Source organism: Castor canadensis, chromosome 8, assembly GCF_047511655.1.
Source record: "Castor canadensis chromosome 8, mCasCan1.hap1v2, whole genome shotgun sequence".
NCBI lineage: Eukaryota > Metazoa > Chordata > Mammalia > Rodentia > Castoridae > Castor > Castor canadensis.
Window position 1 is genome coordinate 39,058,015 of NC_133393.1, and position 14,792 is coordinate 39,072,806.

The following is a 14,792-nucleotide window of genomic DNA, read 5'->3' on the forward strand; positions in this document are numbered from 1 at the left end:
AAAATTAATATCTTACATATTTCTGGATCAAAATTACAGGAGGTCATGGTGTTGAGCTAAGCTCTGCACAGACCACGCTAAAAACCAAAACCCATTCCCATGCTAAAGTTACCAATCTGAAACTAGCTGCTTATCTGATCTTTCAAGAAACCAGGATTAGAAATAAAAATCGGATGTCCCAGCGAGGCCAGATCCAAATGGCACCCAATGAAGTTCCCTGGCCCTACACCTCATGCAAACCAGGTGACCTGAAGTAACCTGATGCCATCCAATCAGGTGCTTTCCTGTGTTCCCTCCCTGTGTGGCCTTAAAGTAACTTTCACATGACCAGTCCGATTTGATTTTTGTTTCTCGCTTTTTTCAAATGCTTTTCAGTCTATAAATCCAGCCTGCTCCCCTCAGCCTATGGGAATGTTGTTCTATTTTATGGAATGAAGCTTTTCTCAATTTTAGAATGGAAAATAAAGCCAAATAAGATAATTAAACTAAATTGTTGTAATTTTGTCCTTTGACAATGTAATGTAATGTACTTTCCAGAAGAATTCCATCTTTCCTATATTTTAAGTGAAAAGTTAATCCTCTCTCAGAACTTTTCAGCTCCGAAAATTCTGTTATACGATGTATAAAATTCCTGCTTGGCTTTTTTTTTTTTTTTCGGTTTTCTAGCAGATATTAAAGCAAATAAGGAGGCTATTAGCCTGAGGTTTTCTCTATACTTGGAAATGCTATACAAGCAAAGCAGAACCTTTGCTTGGAGGTTCTTGTAACTGGCTTTAAAAAACAAACCAGCTGGGTGTGGTAGCAAGGTCTGTAGTCCCATGTACTTGGGGGCTGAAGGGGAGGATCACTTGAGTCCAGAAGTTGAGAGACCAGCCTGGGTAGCACAGTGAGACCCCATCTCAAACACAAAAGACAAAAGAAACCAAAGACTTCCTCTCCCTAAATCCCAAATCTCAGCCACAATCAACTAGCTGATTGGTTCCATAACTAGGAACCACCCATCAACAATACCCAAATAAGGCAAAAGCCTAGCTGTAGCCCCTGGAGTCATTTAACTTGGCTTCCATGTTCAGCCCATAAAGGTAATTGATCATGCAATTAGAGTGGGGACTCTCTGAATCCCTTCTAGTTTTGAGTGCTGCCCAACTCGTGAGTCATTTTTGCTCAAAGAAACTCTGTTAAATTTATTTTGTCTCGTTTTTCTTTTAGCTGGGATCATGATCACTGCTCCATAAACATGATTTCCAGTTCATCTTCACAATGTACCTACCCACCCCACATGCTCTTAGCTGGGCTCGGAGAAACAGGGCAAGAAAGCTCTTGATATGAAGTCATTTCTCCCCTTCCATAAAAAGGCCAAGGTGTTTTTACCCGTTGTGAGGTGAGGTGGTGATTTCTTCAGGAGAACAAAGTATAGGAACTGTCAAATTACTGGAGTGTAAAGATGTTTGAGGACTACTGATCTGGGGTAAAACATATTCCCCAAAGAAACAAAAGCTTTCTCCAATCTAAAGACATCTTAAAACGCTTATTCAAATCGTGCCAGGAAACACTGACATCAGCATATGTTTCTGGAATTCTTTGTCATTTCATTTCAAGTTCATATCCCAAACAAGATATTTTAGTCTTTAAACTTGGCCACACTGACATGCACAGCAGCGTAAAAATTTGTTCAAATGTTAATGCAAGCAATTGCTTTTAATTTCTTGTTTATCCTAATACAAAAATGTGAAACTTTACTCATTCAGACAGTATTTATTATGCTCCCAGATAGGCCCCCTTCCCCAGCCTGCTCCCCCAGGCCTTGTCAGTCTGCCTTCCTCCAATGGTGACACCTGTCTTCTTCACTGCACATGTTCTTGCAGAAGCATCTCACTCCTTTGAGTGCCTCTGTATTCCCACTGCCTTCATTAACTTATTTACCAAATAAAATAAAACTCCATTAAGATTAAAATTTAATCTAAACAGAATCATTATTCTGTTCTTTAATCTGTTGGCTAATTCTGTTTTACATGGGGATGTTTTTCAATATAGTATAATTCTTTTAGTTAAGATATAATTCACAGATCATAACATCATTTTCCATTGTCAGGTGAACAAGTCGGTGCTTTTTAGAATACTCACAAGCTTGTGTGAAGTCCATGAAGGGACTGAAGAAGTTGGTAAAATGGGTTGGAAGGTAGCATTTGGGGTAGGCTCACCCATTTCTGATGTCCTAAAGGATATAGAAATAGAAATACAGGAGAAGCCTGGCATTTAATCCCCAGCACTGCAATGGTGACATGCAAGGCCAGGTGCAGTCCTTCATTTCTCAGCAGGTAACCTTTGACCCAGGGCAGCCAGTCCGTTCACTATCATGGGTACAGTCATGACCACCTTGCTGAGTCTTGCTTATCCTGTCTTCTCATTCCAAATGCCATCCCTAGAGCTCCTTCATTATTCATGCCCACCCCATGTCCCCCCATAAACTGTCCCAGATGATCCCACCTGCACTGCTCCATGAGTATCTGTGCCTTCTGAAACCTTATAATGCAGGACTCATTGGGCATTTGCTGGAAGTCTGATCACCAGCTGTCAGATAATCTTGATTTTGAACTCTAATAAATCTGTCATGTCTGAAATGTTAGCAGCTTATATTATCAATATTTCTTTTCAGATGTTCATTAAAAGGTCCCTTACCAGGAAAAGTCCATGCCATTGGGAAAAAAAGAGATCCAGAAAATAAGACCCTACTTCCTCTATCTTTCCATAAAATTAGGGAGGGCAAGCTGTTATCTCAATGGAACATTTACAGCCACACACTCATGCTCACACACCTGTGCACTTGCATGTGGGAAATATAGAGACCGTCATTTTCAAACACCTTTCCTCACGCATCATAATAATTCTACATGCTTTCTATCCCTTTGGGTGTGCTTGACATCTAAAAGTTCCATATAGTTTTTAAGTTGTTGCAAAAGATCAAATATCTGGTGTATTAGAAGCAGTGAAATTTTTTATTTTTAGGTTCACTAAATTTATCTTAAAAATCATAAAACATTTCTTACAAAAGAGCATTACATGGTGCACACTGCTCTGAACAAATGCCAGGGACATGTGAACATTGTTACTTTCCTCCTGCCCCCCCCACCCCCAAATGTTTATACTGACCACAAAGCAAGGTGTTCACAATAATTACATGGGGGGATTTTTTTTAAAAACCACCAACAATGAACAAAATATAAAATCTACTCACTCTGCTGCTGTTTCAAAATTTCAGTGTTAGTTTTTGCACGCCCTCCCCCAAACCCTGTTTGTAAGGAACTAAAACATTACAGCTGGTGAACAGCAAAGATTTCACTACACCTCAAATGCAGAACACCTATGAAGCAGAGGAATGTTGGCTTTTGAAACAGAAGCAGATAAAAAAAAGATTCAGTTCTTCACTAGTCTTAGAAAAAGGAGTAATGAAATTTAAGAATAAAATGGAAACATTACATATTTAATCATCACCATTTTAAAAGTCCAAGTTCTTTTAAAAATGAGAATATATTTTAGATTTTTTTCCTTTTTTCTCCTTAAAAGTCTGGGGGTATAGCTCAAGTGGTAGAACAGCAAATGTGAGGTCCTGGGTTCAAACCCAAATATTGCCAATATTTTTAAAATGTGTTTCAATTCCACTTTCCCATAGAATTATATCCTAGTATAATGACATATTTTACACTTCAGAGACTTTTACTGATCGTCTCCCAAAAGTTTAATTTGTTTTCTTAAAGATCCTATATGTACACATTAGAATGGTAAAAATAAATCTGGGTTGGGTTGAACTAGTTATTAATTTATCATGATAAAATTGATTATAACAATCTGCATATTTTCATATACTTTGAAAATGATAACTACATAAAAAAGTAAAATCTTACTAGAAATTCATCAGTTAATGAGATGTGCCCCCCCACCCCTGAGATATGGTCTCAGTCTCAGACTCAGGCATGTTCTCAGAGATAGAGGACCTGCAAATAGATGCCCTTAAGTAATTAGGGCCTATGTTCCTCTTCCCTTGAGAGAAGGGGTCCCCAAATTTTAAGACAGAAAGGATAGAAAGTATATGCTAGAGTTGAGGTTTCAGACTCCAAGAGATAGAAGTTTAATCTGACACTGCCAGTGCGACAGTGTCCCAAGTAATATAATACTGTAAATTTGTTTTGTCTTCCAATACACCATAGGAATCATAAACATGTCTACCACCGAGCAGTGTTGTGAGAATTAAATAAAAATACGCAGGTAACAATTACAAAGTGTCTGGGACACTGTAAGCACTCAATGGTTATTTCCACATGTCAACTCCACTGGCTAAGAGATGCCAGATGGCTGGTGAAATGTTAGTTCTGGGTATGTCTGGAAGAGATTAGTTAGCATTTAAAAAATTCGGTGGACTGAGTATAGCTCTCCCTCACTGAGCTGGGTGCCGTCATCCTATCCATTGTGGGCCCAGATAAACAGAAAGGCAGAGGATGGGTAATCTTCTTGAGCTGGAACATCTATTTTCTGCTCTCTGATGTCAGAGTTCCTGATTCTCAGGCCTTTGAACTCAGACTGGATGATGCTACTGGCTTTCCTGAGTTGTCCAGCTTGCAGATGGCAGATCATGGCACTACTCTGCCTGCTTAATCACTTGAACCAGTTCTAATGGTAAATTCTCTCAGTCTCTCTCTCTCTCTGTGTGTGTGTGTGTGTGTGTGTGTGTGTGTGTGTGTCTTGTTTGTTCTGTTTCTCTGCAGAACACTAATACAAAGCATAAACACTCAACAAAAGTATTCTTGTTCTCCCCCTCCCGTCTTCCCCTCCTTTCCCTCCCTTTCCTTCCCCCCACCCTCCTTCCCTTCCCTTCTCTCCCTCCCTCTGTCCTCTATCCCAGCTTCTCTTCAGAGCCCTTCTTATGGATTATCTTCTGTAGTTTTCCAGTAACATGATGACATATGGACTTTTATTTCCCTATTTGCAATGGAAGAGATTGAAGACCCCAAGAGGTTAAGTCTCAAAGTCACAAAGCTAACAGGTGGAAGGACAGCCTTCCAAATCAGGTACTCTGACCTCAGATTCTCTTCTCTTAGCCAGGACCCCTCACAGTAGGTGACACAAGAAAGTTCAGTCTATCTCAGTGCCTGGAGCCCCTATTCAGGTAATTCTCAAATGAGAGCAAAACCTCCCCACCTAGGAAAGATCCATGATCTGTGTTCAAAATTTCATTTAGCCAATCTTTGCTTTCATGGGGGTCTGCTACCCAGTAGCTCCTAAATGAAGGGTCCAGTTGTCCTGTCTTTGGCCTCTACAAAGATGTCTTGGAGAAATTGTTGTTTGTAAGATTCTTTTGCTGTGTTTTCAAGGATTGCCATTCAATATTTCTCCTCCATTCTATCCCAGCAAAATTCAGACTGGTCCCAACTCTCTGCCCTGGACGGCTTTGCTCTGTCCAACTCTTCAAATGCCCAAAGAGACTCATCTAAGGTCTCTGGGATGGAATTTCTGAGCCAGACACTGCTGAAATGTTGTTTGGATTAAATCAATCCTGTGTTCAGTCCCTGAGGTACTGGGCAGGGCTCAGCAGCAAATTACTGTGTTTATTTTAATAGATTCCAGCAGCTGCAGTACAGGCACTGTGATAGTCCTGGAGCTGCCCTCGCTTGCTGTTCAAGGCTCTTGGCAATGGAGCTTATAGCAGAGTGGCACTGGGGAAGGGTTACAGGGTGGCTGCAGTCAGGTTTGGAAGTTGGAAAAGCCAATGGAAAAGCTTGGTTTATGACTAGGCCTGACCAGCCAATGAAATGGTCCCTTTTTGGTTACTGGCCGTCCAGGCCTGAATTCTGGGTAGCAACAGTCCTGTACATCTGGCAGCACTGTGGTGTGCCCCTGTGGCAGTTTATTTTGGGCGTCACGGCTATTACTCAGAGTCAGGAGTAATGTCTTTCATTTGGAGACATCTCAACCCCCCACCATAGGCATGTTTTCTTCCAGGGCAGAGGGCAAATGCAATTACATCTGTGACCAATTTGCACAGCTGGGAGCTCAGCCTCCTGACAGAAACATTTATTTGAGATGCAGGTCTCCGGGGAGCCGGGTCACCAGACAGGAAGTAAGGTCTAGCAAGCATTCGTTGTCTAATATGTGAATGCGCGTGAGTCTGTGCCATGAGAACAAAACAAAACAATACCAAAATGTCAACTTCAGCCAGGATTATTCTTTCTACAAACCAGGAGATTTTTCAAGGCACAGATAAATAAGAATATTCAAGTAAGAGGTATTTGCCATGGAACCTGGTAAAAACACAGTGTGCACACAGCCCAGAGAAGCAGCAAGAAGTTCTTGGGATGCTTTGCAAGCCCCGTCTTATGCCCCTTCCGACTGTGGCATCAGGTCAAGGCCTTCTAACCCAGGCGCTTTCTGTATCACACAAGAGAAATTATGTGCATCTCTGGGCCCACAAGTTGTAGAAGAGTCTAAAAAGTTTTTCAGGACTGGAAAAACTTATTGTATCCCCAATCCCTAAATTCAAAACAGAAAACTTTTTTTGTTTTTGGTGGGATTGGAATTTGAACTCAGGACTTCACACTTGCAAATCAGGCACTCTACCACTTGAGCCACACCTCCAGCCCATTCTGCTCTGGTTATTTTGGAGATGGCGTCTTGAGAACTATTTGCCTGGGCTGGCCTCAAACAGTGATCCTCCTGATCTCAGCCTCCCAAGTAGTTAGGATTACAGGAATGAGGCACCAGTGCCCAGCCAAAGTGAAAACTTGTAAACTAAAATTAAAAACCATCTGTCTTTAAAAAAAATTCGAATTAATTATTAAATATATTTAAAAATCTATAATATAAGAAGAATTTTTTGAGTTAAATTTTCTCCCTTTACAAGGATTCCCAAGTAGGCCTGATAATTGCTGAGTTACTGTTTATTGTAAACTATGTGTTAGTCATGGCCAAGTAATTTTTGAAGCAAAAAGATAAAAATCCTGTCAATTTCTTGGCGCAAAAAGTAAATTTAAAGAAAAGACAACCTTGGGTGGAGGGAGTTGCTCAAGTGGTAGAGCACCTGTCTAGTAAGCACAAAGCCTTGAGTTCAAATCCCAGTACTGCCAAAGTAAGTAAGTAAATAAATAAAACTGACATTTTCTTTTTTCTTTGGTACAAACAGACAAGGTTTTATAAGAAAGGACATTTTAATATGTTTGATATATGATGTGTGAGACCTAAAAAGTTCTCATATATCCCTGCCTCTACCTGTACAGTCCTTAGCTGTCTCCTTGATGACACTAGGCTCAAGGTGAATAATGTATGATTTCCTTTTTGGCTTTAAAAATCCCATCACCCCTCAGGGGACCTTGGCAGAAGAATCCTAACTGGATACATTCTCAGGCTGAGCTAATCCTTTAGAGGTCAAGCTATGACCGATGCTTGTGTTGTCAACGCTGCAGATATTCTGGCTAGGAACAAGGAATAAACATGAAGATGTGTTTACCAGTAGCCAGGCTTTTGGACATGCAAATGAGGTACCAGAATCTTCCACAAACCAAAAAGTCTGAGCTATGTACATCACACGAGAGGCCCCCATACAGGGAGGCCATTGTGTGAGATCCAGGTAACCTTGGCGTTGGTGAGCAGCATGTATTTCATTGAACCATGTGAAATTGCCAATAATTGACTTTTTTTTTTTTTTTTTGAGGTACTGGGGTTTGAGCTCAGGGCTTCACTCTTGCTGGGTAGTTGCTCTGCCACTTGAACCATGACTCCAACCCTTTTTGCACCATTGTTTTTGAGACAGTGTCTCCCTTTTTGCTCAGGCCAGCCTGGACCATCACCCTCCTATTTTATGCTTCCTGCTGTAGCTGTGATGATAGGAACACACCACCTCGCCCAGTTTTTTTTCTGTTGAGATGGGGTCTGTGAACATGTGTGTGTGTGTGTGTGTGTGTGTGTGTATGTGTGTGTGTGACCATGATCTCTCCAATCTCAGCCACTCACATAGCTGGAATGACAGATGCACGCCACCACGCCCAGCCACTGGTTAAGATGATCCTGCTAACTACTTACCCAGGCTGTCCTTGAACTGTGGTCCTCCCTATCTCTGCCTCCAAAAGTAACTAGGGTTACAGACGCAAGCAAGCTGATGCCTGGTTTATTTGACCATTTTTGACCTACAAAAATGGCATCTTCCTATGGTTCAACCTAACACTTGCAGGTCAGAATTAGCCAAGTGAACCTGTCCTCAAAGAGTCTGGAAGAGCTGGCTGATTTAGAAGCTGCGATGTGGTGCTTTTCCATTGGACATTTCAATTCCACTTTAAGACACGAACTCATTCGTTTCTCATGGGAGGCATCTGGGGTTAACAATCACTGCCATCCATAGTGGTTCTTGTCCTTTTCCCTCCTGACAACCAAGGAATCCAGCTCTTCAGATTTATTTCTTTTATTTCTTTTTTTTTTTTTTGGTTGGTACTAGGAGTTGAACTCAGGACTTTGTGTTTGCTAGGCAAATACTCTACCACTTAAGCTTTAGTTATTTTTCTGATAGGGTCTCCCATTTTTTGCCCTGGCTGACTTCAGCCCATGGTCCTCCTATTTATAACTCCCATGTAGCAGGGATGACACACCCAGTTATTGATTGAAATGGTGTCTCACAAACTTTTTGCCTGGGCAAGCTATGAACCAGAATCCTTCTGAGTACATCTCTCAAGTATCAGAGTAGAGGTATGAGCCACTGTCCCAGCCCAGTTCTTTGGACTTCTGAGTCCATTTTAGTTTCTCTGCAGCTACCCTGGCCAGTCCCTTAGGTTTCTGGATGCCTTTTCTGGAACTAGAAGACAAAGGAACTGGCACAGAAGCATTGAATAGTCATGCTCTACCATTGAGCTAAATCCTTAGCTCTAAAAATAGTTTTATTGAGCAATAACTCACATATCATAAAAAAGTATATACCCATTTAAAATATATAAACTGGATGTACTGGTGCACTCCTGTAGTCCCAGCTACATGGGAGGCTGATCATCAGAATTACTTGAACCCAGGAATTTGAGGCCAGTCTGGGCAAAATAACAAGACCCTTTCTCAAAAGAAAAAAGTACAATTCAATGGATTCTAGTATACTCACAAAATTGTGCACCCATCATCATAACAATCAATTTTAAAACATTTTCATAATCCCCCAAAAAGAACCCTCTCTACTCCTCCTCCATTGCCCCACACCTCCCTGCCCTATGCCTTCCAGGCCTAGGAAACCAATGATCTACTTTGTGTGCCTGTAAATTTGCCTCTTCAGGACATTTCATGTAAATGGAATCACACAGCATGTAATCTTTAATGATGCTCTCCCTTCATTTAGCATAATGTTTTCAAAGTTCATCTGTATTGTAGTATGTAGCACTATTTCATTTCTTTTTATTTGCAAGAAATATTCCATTGTATGGCAATATCATAATGTGTTGATCCATGTGTGCCCTGATGGACATTTGGGTTGTACCTATCTTTTGGCTATAATGAACACAGTCACTGTGAACACTGGTATACAAGTTTATGTGTGGACATAAAAAATCCTAGCGGGTGTGAAATGGTATCTAATTGTGGTTTTGATTTGATTCCCTGGTGACCAGTGATTTTTGAGCATCTTTTCATGTGCTTCTTGCCATTCACATATCTTCCTTGGAAAAATGTCTACTCACATTTTTTGCTCATTTTTGAGTTATTTGTATTTTTAGTGTTGAGTTGTAATGGTTCTTCATATATTCCAGGCTTATGCCCTTTTCAGGTACATTATTTTTAAAAAATCTTTTATCAGCTTATTTTTTCATTTTCTTGATAGTGTTTTAGAAAGACAAAAAATTTGTAGATTTAATTAGCTTAGTTTATTTTTTCTTTAATTGTTCATGCTTTTGTCATACATAGGAAACTATTACCTAATCCAACATCATGAAAATTCATACCTATGTTTTCTTCCAAGAGTTTTATAGTGTTAGCTCTTATGTTTAGATCCTTCATCTAATTTGCACATGGTGTGAGGTTGGATCCAGCTGTCTATGTGTATGTGTGTGTGTGCGTGTGTCTGTATCAGCATCATTTGTTGAAAACATATTCTTTCTCCATTGAATGTCTTGTTGAAAGTCATTTGACTGTAAATGTAAGATTTATTTCTGGACTTGTAATTTTATGTCATTGGTTTTTTATATCTATCCTTATGCCAATACCACACTGTCTTAATTACTATAGCTTGGTAGTAGTTGTTGAAGTTGGGAAGTGTGACTCTCCCAATTTTGTCATTTTTTTCAGGATTATTTTGGTTATTTTTGGCCCCTGGAATTTTGATAGGAATTTTAGGAGTATTTTCTCAATTGCTAAAGAGAAGTCATTTGGGATTTTGATAGGAATTGAATTGAATCTACTGGTCAAATTAAAGAACATTGTCATTTTAACAATATTAAGTCTTCAGTTATGATCATGGGGTATCTTTCTACTCTTTTGGGTCTTCATTTCTTCCAGCAATGTTTTATGGTTTTCAGAATATAGGTTTTACACCTTTTTGTTAAATTTCTTCTTAAATCTGTTCTTCTCTTTAGTGCTATTATAAATGGATTTTTTCTTAATTTGATTTTTGGTTTATTTATTGCTACTGAATAGAAAAACATTGGTTTTGTATATTGATCTTTCATCCTGAAACCTTGCTAAATATTTATTAGTATTAAAAGTTTTTGAGTGAATTCTTTAGAATTTTTTTTTATGTCCAGGAGTATATCATCTGAAAATAGAGATAGTTTATCTTCTTTTCTAATCTGGTTTGTTCTGACTTAATTCTGGATAAGGCCTGAGTTTGTATCTCAGCTGCTTAAGGAACTGAATTTTATTATCAGCCCTCACTGAACTAGGTGCTCTTACACTTTTAAACAGGCAGTTAATACTTACTATTCACAAATCAAAGGAAATACACTTCCAAGGTTTGTTTCAATGGAGCAATCCACTCTTAGGCACTGGGACCTGCTTAATACACTGTTAATACGGTGCTCCCAGGTAAGGGGATGAGGGCATAGCTCAGTAGTAGAGTGTGTAGCCAGCATGCAAAAGGCCCTGGGTTTGATCTCCAGCACCACAAACAAAACATTAGCAACCACCACCACAACACAACTCCAAAACTAAACCAATCAACCAAACAAAGAAACAAAAAATATAAGAACCCCCACTGAAAAAAAAAATCACTGGTAAATGAAAGAGACAGGGAACAGCTTTGAACCTGAAATCTTTTCTGCCAGAGAGGGGTCCAGAGGAGGTCACAGAGGAACACATTGGACATTACACACACAACTGCAGTCATGTCATGGACAACCTCCTAACACCTTCTACTCTCCACACCACTCACTGCAGGGTGAAATGGAAAGGGGGAAAGAATCACTGCTTTCTCAGTCTACCAATTCAGTAAGCTGTTTCCTTTTCAGATTGGTGAGAACAAGATCTATAAGGTACTCTAGTTAATGAGGAAAACTCCAAGTCAGGCACATTTTCTGGTGCTTTCGAGCACTCTGTGTCTCTAGACTGTCTCCAAGAGACCATGCTTAGGAAGACATCCAATGTGATCTTTGAGTTTACACATACTTATGGTGGCTGTTTGCTGTGAGGTGGAAACAGACCCCACTCCCACACTGGAAGCAATATCACGGGAGCACCCACAACTTCAGAGACAAGACGAAATAAACCTCTTGGTTCATGGGCAAACTGTGCAGAATGGGCTTTGTATGGGAGCCTGCAAAGGTGGAAGAGCCATTCAAAGGTTGCCAGATCCCAAGAATAGACCAGCCTTGATGAGGCTTGTGGACACAATCCAGCTCCTAGCAAAATCCATGCCCAACCTCCCTGAAGTGCACCATTGAGAAAGCGGCTTGAAAATAGGTTGAATGACACGGGGAGCAACATGGGTAAATGGCTTTAATGAGCCAAAAAATGTGATTTCAAATGCCCTTGTCTCTAAGCACCCCTGCCTGCCTTTGCCAGCAGATGTAAAAATCTGTTAACTGGAGCAAACTTGGAGAGACATGGAGCGAGCTTATGCAAACCCTGAGCCAATCAGTTGTGTTCCCATTCAAGTTGAGAAAATTTGCTCAGCATGAGGACAGAAATGCCTGAGCTGAAGAGGAACTGCTTGCTTGTAGTCTTGCATGCAGGCTAGGGTTGGGGAGGGAGAGTTGCATGCAGAAGGAACTCTGGGATCTCCCGCGGGGAAGAGAGTTTTGGCCGGGCCTTACCACTGGCTCCCAGTGAGAGGGTGCGGGCGGGGTTGTTTACTGCAAATCTGACCCTCATTATTCAGGGCTGATTATCCAGGTCATAGACTCACTGGCCCTGGGCCTCCCTTCCTTTTTAAGGGTTTCCTGACTTTAGTGATATTAATCTCAGCTGATACCAAATGGTAGCAAGCAGGAATGAGAAGAGAATCAAAATAACCTTGCTGCAGGCTGATAATTCCCATAAACTGGTCAAGGAAAAGGAAGCAAACTGCTTGGATAAAATAGAATCTGTGACTTGCAGGAAGGGTTTCCTTCTCTGTTCTCTAAACAGGATGACTTGGGTCCCTATAGGATGGGGACTCCCTAGTGGCTTTACAGAGGAAGGCTCTCTACAAGGTAATGCTCATGAAGCGTGCATGAAGACTGAGGAGCCAGCTGCACTCAGAGTGAGCATGTGGGTTGCAGAGTCAAGCAAGAAAATGAACCCTCAGAAACATCTGGGCTCTGAGTGGGTGAGGCCACAGCTGCTTTGTGTTGTAGAATGCAAGCTTCATCCAGCTCCTAGGCCACCAAAAATGATCAAACACGTTCTTTTCTCTTCTTCTCCTCCTCCTCCCCCTCCCCATCCTCCTGCCCCTCCTTCTCCTCCTCTTCCTCCTCTTCCTCTTCCTCCTCCTCCTTTTTTCTTCCTTTTTGGTGGTACCAGACATTGAACTCAAGGCCTTGCACTTGCTAGGCAGGTGTTCTATCACTTGAGACCTTCCCCCATCCCTTTTTGCTTTAATTATCTTTGGAATTCAGTCCTGGGTTCATACCACATAGCTGGGATGACAGGCTCATGCCATCATGCCCAGCTATTAATTGAGAAGGAGGTCTCACTAACTTTTGCTGACCCAAAAATCACAATCCTTCCCATCTCCACCTTCCAAGTAGCTGGGATTACATCAAACACTTTAAGTGATGATTTGAACCAGGTCAGTAACAAATGTCCAGAGGGAAGAAGCAAAAATTCAGAGTTGTGAGAACATTTGGTGAGACCAGACTTCAAGGAGTCATAGAAATGGAAAATTCTGTGGAAAAAATTGAACTAAGCATTGGGGGGGAGGGGGGAGAGGAAGTGGGCTGAGCTCTCATAAAATTAGTGGCTGGAGTGTCCTGCAACTTAATAAAAAGTTCCTTTAATAAAAATTCCACAGGAAGAGCTAACTCTTTTGTACCACTATACTGAAGTCTTAGGCCTGAATAATTACATTACTTAGAAGTGTACTCTCTTCATTAACTTCTCTCACTTTGCTTTATTAGTGACCATTTATATTTTAATTATACAATGCATATAGCAAAATGATTGTGATTATACTTTGAACTTGAAATGAGGATTTTTAAATCATTCAAACTGTTTTCTAAAAATAGTTCATCTGCCTCCTTTCCCTCTAACCTGAGCACTTAACTCAAAATTGAGGAGTTTTCATCGCAATGGAGACAGAATAGGTGTTATATCTCAGTCTCAAGATTTCAACCTTGCTTTTGATTTTTTTTCTCCCTTTCTATAAAGTTCAAGGCTTTTGGTTAAAATATTCAGCATTGTTAGTAGTGCGGTTCACAGAAGGCTGCCAAAGTCAAGGCTAGGTCTAAACCAGAATGATGGTCCTAAGAGCTTTCTCCAAATCCATATCTCCAGGATGCTGCAGGAAACAACAAACAAACAAGCAACAACAAGAAAGACACCTAGTTTGACCATAGTAATATTTTTTAAGCTTCTTTGCTCCCATTTAATTTTGAGACTCAAATAAAATGTGTGGACCTTCACAGAAAAGTCCCTGTGAGGGGTTGGGGGTGTAGCTCAGTGGTAGAATGCATGTTTGGCATGATGGAGGCCCTGGGTTTGACCCTCAGCACCATTACCCCAGCCCCTCAAAGAAAAGAAAAGAAAAATCCATAGAAACACAAAAGCAGGGATTCTCTAAAGACATCCTAAACTGGTTAGAGTTCCTTGAAGCCAATAAAGGGTTGCAAAAAAATTTAAGAAAGGAAGTTTGTGGGCGACAAAAAGTAAAAACAAATGCAATTTATTGAGAAAAATACAGAGAAGATTGTAAAACCTCCCGTGATGGCAATATGTAGGAGTTTATCCTGTTAGAATCTTAGCAGCACCCAAGGAAGGGAGGACCTCAGAGTGAGATGGTCACAAACTGCTGTTGGAAGAAGGCAGTACTGCCAACATTTCTGAACAAATGTGAGTGGATGTCTGGGAAGAGAGTCTGAATTCAAAAGACCCCAGCAGGAGCTTCTCTGTGATCAAATCTGACTTGACAGGCAGGAGAATTTGCTTCTGCTGTCATCTCTCGACAGAAATCTTGGCTGACATATTTAGTATGCTCTTGAGATGCCACTGTGTGTAAAAAGAGTGGGCATATGTTCAAGCCACAAGAGAGAAACTACCCTGTGAGTGGTCAATATGACTCAGGCCTCTTTAAATTCCTAATAAAACAAGGGCAGCTCTCTCCTGCTATGGAATGGCTTGGTTAAATATGAGTTGATTAAATATTCATTGGG